This window comes from Larus michahellis, chromosome 1, assembly GCF_964199755.1.
Source record: "Larus michahellis chromosome 1, bLarMic1.1, whole genome shotgun sequence".
Classification (NCBI taxonomy): Eukaryota; Metazoa; Chordata; class Aves; order Charadriiformes; family Laridae; genus Larus; species Larus michahellis.
The window spans coordinates 67,240,637-67,246,636 of record NC_133896.1 but is presented as its reverse complement, the minus strand read 5'-3'; positions in this window follow the sequence as shown (position 1 = coordinate 67,246,636).

The following is a 6,000-nucleotide window of genomic DNA, read 5'->3' as shown; positions in this document are numbered from 1 at the left end:
AACTTTCCTCTATCAGCATCACTCCATCCAAGCTGCTTGTAAAGCTATTCCGCTTTCTTCCCTCCCTTTCCTCCTTCCTGACTGAGGGATGCACGCTGTCAGCAGCCCTCAGTAATGAGGAAAAACATCTGGTTGTGATGTTTCAAATCAGGGAACAGGTAGTGAAGGCTCAGAACCTCTGTCTGCAGGTGAATAGGATAAAATATCAGTTTTTAAGGATGCTGTTTTCATTCAGATGGCTGGTGCTGCCTGACAGGAAAAATTTCTAAATCAGTTTTCAAAGAAGAACTGATCCTGAAACAGTAATTCTACTATAAAGAGAAGGAAAAAAGTAAGTCAGGATGAAATTTTATAGTTATAAATAGTGGATTTTGGAAGTCCTGTTTCAGGCATCTACAAGCAAGATGGTTACCTTCTCACGCTAGCTCATAATCGCTTTGCGCTTGCTATGGATTATATACTGGGAAAGACTATGCTTCTCCTTTGCCTGTTTAGGTCATGGTGACCTTGTAACTCCTACACGATGGGCAGTCACAGATGCCTGATATAATCAGGTATCACGGTCAGCATTTCTACAAGCCTGGTGATATTTGTGAGAAACGGTTTTGTTATCATATTTCTTGGCTTCCACAGTCCAGGCTTTTTTGTAAAAAATATAACAAAACAAAACAAAACACCCTTCATATTAGTTAATGGGCATATAAAAAAACAAAACTATTTTCCTTTGGGAGCAATTTTTTTCTAGCATAATGATAAGTTTCACTAGGAAAAAATTCTGTTTATTCCAAAATAAACTGTTAGCATTCTAAGCCATTTCTGTGGGTTTCTATCTATTATAATCTAATCAGAACTATTTTTAGAACACCAGTGAATAATAATATTAGACAGCACTGATCTCAGAGACAAGTTGAGACTCCCAGTCGGGTTTCTGCTAGAGAAGCGTATCATAAAAAGCACCATCACAAATTTGCCCCTTTGTTACAGAGGCTGCCAGACAGATCAAGGGCTTAGAGGGCCTGCCATTTGAAGTCTCTTCAGTTTGAAGATGTACTGTCAGGGATCGGTATGGAGAAGGCTTTTGTTCTGCTGCTGGAGTAAGTGTTTGTAGATGAAAGGAGAACGCCTGTGCCTGGGCCATCAACCTGACACTTTTCACGACATGAAATTCACTTAGAACTAAGCATGGGATGGTGGACTGAAAAATAACGTATATTTATTTTTCCTTTGCTTACAACCTTGAGGAGCCTCCCAATCACTTTGTTAAGGAATACTGATACAAAATTAACCTACTGGAATGGAGGATTTACAGCATAAAGAGCAAACATTTGAGATTGCACAAGTGTGGTGGCAGAGTGAAAAGTTCTGGGGCTATGTTATAGTCACTGTGGATGTTTCCATTACCTTCAGCGTGTTTTGATCAAGTCCTTAGAAATTCTGGAACACAGGTATTTGGTCACCTGTCACTAAGATCCATGTCACAGAACCATCACCCTAGTAGACTTTAACATGAACGTAGGTATGGTGTTGTCTCTTATTCCTTGAGCAACCTCTTCGGATCCCAGATGAAATACACTGGGTAAGACAGCAGAAAGGGGGAATTTTTGTAAAGCCACAGAGAAGAATTTAGTTTTTTAATGTCTTTGACACCTTTTACTTACGCGATAGAAAAATCCTTTTTAAATGCACTTTCTTTTGTAACACTGAAAAACTGATCATGAAAAGAGGAGAAAGGGTGGCTCACTGTAAGACTCCAGCTGATGTTGTTAGATTCTCAGCACTCCGGGCCTTCTCACTGTACCCATCATCCAGAGCCCACATATACTCCTGCCAAGGAGTGACTGACTTCATGCTCTATCCTCTGTCCAAAGATCTCCAAACACCTAATGAAATTCACCACCTGATTATTTACTGTATGCACAAAGAGCATTTTGCTCATCGTCGCAATTCAGCCACCTCCGGGATGAAAGGCAGTGTTTTAGGCAGAGAGCACGTATTACCTGAGGCATCTAAGCATAAAGTACGGAATACCATGTTCTTAATAAAAGTAAGAGGGAACTTTAGACAGAAATTAATTACCCATTGAGGATGTTATCTGTATAAGAGAGGTTTACAAAGAAAGTGATATAGGATTTTAACTGACACAATTATTTAAGTCCTTGGTTTTACTTCTAAGCTGAAAGCCACCGCCATCACTCTGCCTGCTAAATAACATATTGGAGATTGGCTCAGAGGAAAGTACTACCAGCACTGTTTTCTAATATTTTTTAGCAGAAGAGGGACTAACCCTGCCTGCATTTTGAGTACCTCATAAGAAGAATTTGTGCCTGGAGAAACAGACATAATAAATGAGCATACGGATGTAATGCCAACGGTAAGTGTCTGCCACAAGGTCTCTGTGTTCTGCCAGAGGATCCGAGTCAGCTGTCGGTCCCCGGGAAGCAAAGCTGGGATCAAGAGCAGCACCTTTTTCCCCCTCTCTTCTGCCTTGGCAGACCCGTGCCTCATGGCTCAACCATGATGGACACACTGTCACTTGGAAATATCAATACTTTTATTCATGCACATGCAGGGAAGGGCGAATCTTGCTCCCGTTGCTTGATTTCGGTGTGATTTAGTGGGTGCAGCAAAAAGTGGATACTCACTGGAGTAGATTCTGGTATCATTTGTACCAGTGTTAATTTGAGGTAAATTTCTGACATCAAGTGATCTACTCCAATATACTGCAGTACAAATGAGAACAAACCATGACTCTAGAGTACTAAATTTACTGTTGCTGCCTGCGTGACTGTCAACACTTTAAGAAGTGTTTCAAAACATTTACCATCCCAAAAGACTAATTTAGCAATGGCTCATCCTTACAGATTGAAAGTTAATTTCTGATGGGATACACAGTAGAATGCTGTTGGTGTTCTCCGGTTGTTTTTTTCCATTCTTTCGTTTCCCTTACCTGCAGCCTGGTCTTCAGTGGCAACAGCGAATCAATGACTTCAAGATGGGAGAAAACAATTGCCTGTAGCATCCATAATCAGTGAAGATGCCTCAGACCTTTTAAAGAGATGAGTTTGTGAGTAACTCGCTGTAGCCTGGCTATAGTAGCCAGGTGTCAGGTTCAAGCACAGAATAACGCGGGTGATCACACAGAGCCTTGGCTTCCCTGTTCACACAGGGCTTGGCTGTGCAGGTTAAAGAGCAGATGGGTCGTTTGGTCACATTACTCATTCAATCAAAGCTCAGCACTTTGTTTAATGCTTTGCTGTTTTAAGATTGGAGTGGCCAGCACTCTGCAGATTTGAACCTGTTCTTCTGACCACATCAAAAGAATCTGGATACTGGAGCAGATTTGGATCTCCCACCAGTTTTAACTGGTATAAACTATATGATAACTGATATGAACTATGTGTAATAACTATGTTACTTAAGATCTCCAAGCACCCAATATGAGCACTAAGTGATTAGCCTCTAGTGAAAGAGCCGCAAAGCCCATAATACTTTGAAACCGGTAAGTAATATATTGATTGAAATATTATAAGAGTGATTGGAAACCCAGAATTTGTACAAAATCTGTGGCCAATGTTGTATGTTAAGCATCAGTCATTATACAAGCTAATACTGAGTATAGCACAATGATCATATTAAGGAGCTACCGTAACAAAAGTACTTATATTAGGAAGGATTTATAACTTCATTTCCCAGTGGTAATCAGAAACAGTCCTGCAGAAATAAATGCAGTTACACTAGTGTAAAAGCCCAGAATTCAGACTACAGGGCAAAAAGAAGATCATGTGTTGTTTAGTGAATCCCTGCAATCTGTTTTTTTTTTGCCGTATTCCCTCATCTCACAAGCACATCTGGTGTTTTAGGAACATTGTATTCAACAGTGGTAAAAGGACACTAGGGCCAAGAATAACAAATGAAAAATGAAAACACTGGGGCCTAATGCTGATCTCATATGGGTGTAAATCAGAGGGATTCCAGCAAAGCCTTTGGAACCACACCAGTGACATACTTGTGTCTGATTCAGAATCAAAAACTGTGGAGACCAGTAATTTTCATCAAGTAAGACTCACTGTCAGGCCTGAAATTCTCCCATTCCACTGGGAAATTTTACTGCAAAAGGTCTTTAAAAGAGCTTCTCACAAATATCACAAATGCTGAGGAAGTGACAAAGCTAAAGCAAAAGCGCTTTAGTAGCTCTTCTGTCCGCACCACATAATGTAAAATACCCGTCAAACCAGATTAAGCACGAGTTTTTGATTTGCAATTTGCAGCACAAAAAGGGAGTCTGACAGCAAATAAATGTATATTTTGCACGTAGTTACTGGGTTGCTTTTAAGCCCTTTAAAGACAGAGAAAGTCTTTCTACTGACTGCAGGGTGGGTTGTCCTCACAAGCACAACCTGCTGAATAATATACGTTATTGCACTTTGTATTTCTAGTCTTGACCTGAGGCATTGCCATAACCACAGCACTTGTAACGCTTGGCAATTTAACTGAATACACTGTCTTTAAAGTGTAAACGGATCTCAGCTGCTTGTTGACAAAATTGTTTGAAGACACCAGACATTAAAACCTCTTAGTCCCCATTAGTTGGAGGGAGATCCTAGCAGGGAGGAACAATATATCCATAAACGTCTGTGCAGAAACTATTTTTGAGCCTGAAAATTCTGTTTTCCCTTGGAACCCCACAGCAAGAAAGCAAAAGTACATGCAAGACACAGAACCAATAACTGCATTACATTTCCTAATCCTACCTTTCACCGTAAAATTCAATTGTTTTGTCTTGTTGCTGTACACTTCTCAGAGATAAATCACATCAAATTAGAACCATTGTAAAAATATGGGTCTTCCTCTTTCTGGAGACATGATGCCTAAACCTCAGTAAATTTTGTATGATTGTCAGGTGCTGCTGTTTTAATTTCATCCCATTGTACTCATATTTTTACCTCCTTAAATAACTTCCGTCCTCCCTCCTGTTTCAAACATTGGTGGAATCTCCCCCTCCCCTGCTGTCTCCCTTCAGGGCTGCTGTAAAGCTAACTGCAGACAAGAGGACTTTCTGTGGATTTAAAGGGGCTTTGTAGGAAGTACTGACTTTAGCTATCCCCTGCATGCTTGGCTTTTAAAACACTTCTTTGCGAATTACGTCTTTCGCTGTCTTGCAGTCGTTGCTGCTTGAGTTGTCTGCAGTTCAATACTCGGGGACAAAGCAGCCCACTAGAGAATGATGCTCCAGGTCCTGCCATGCAAAATCTGTCCCTGTTTTTCTCTGCTGTCCTGTAGGTGAGGATGCCCTTTTAATGTCCACTTTGCCAGAAGTCTGTATGCTGCTTGCTTTGTCAACAGAGGAATAACCTACTCAGGCTTGCCCCTTGTTTGACTTTGTATTCAATGAACATCAAGCCAAACAGCAGCTAGAATGCCTGACCTTAGAGACTGAAGTTCAGTAAGAAACCCTCAGATCTTGAGGCAAAGGGTTTCATATTACTGACTCCTGTGTCTTCCATTGATTAGACGTTTTACAACTGATAGTGGGTTTCAAGGTTTATTTGGAAACTTTGTCAGGAGGGGAGAGATGGGGGGAAGGGAGAGAGTAAGCGAGGCTGAGGGTTTCTTTTATATTTAACAAGTGGCATTAAGATGAGAATAAACAAAGGTGGCAGAAGGGAATGCCATTAACATACCATTTCCAGATCTACCTCTAGGCTTATCTTTCAGCCAGTTCTCTGCAGCAGTAGGTGGGGAGATGGGGGCAGACACTGGAAGGAGGAAGGGTACAAGAGAGGGAATTTGGGAGTTGTTCATTGTAGAGGATTTGTTCGCTTTCTGCAAAGTATATTCATCTCCAGCTGAAGCGAATGGGAGTGATCCGAATATTATGAATTAGTCTGTATGAGTAATCCACGCTTGTGTTTGAGCTTCAAATTCTAGGTCCTTGGGAAAATGTCATACAGGTTAAGTGCCACGTAGGGAAATCCGCAGCATTTGTTCACAGCATGCAAA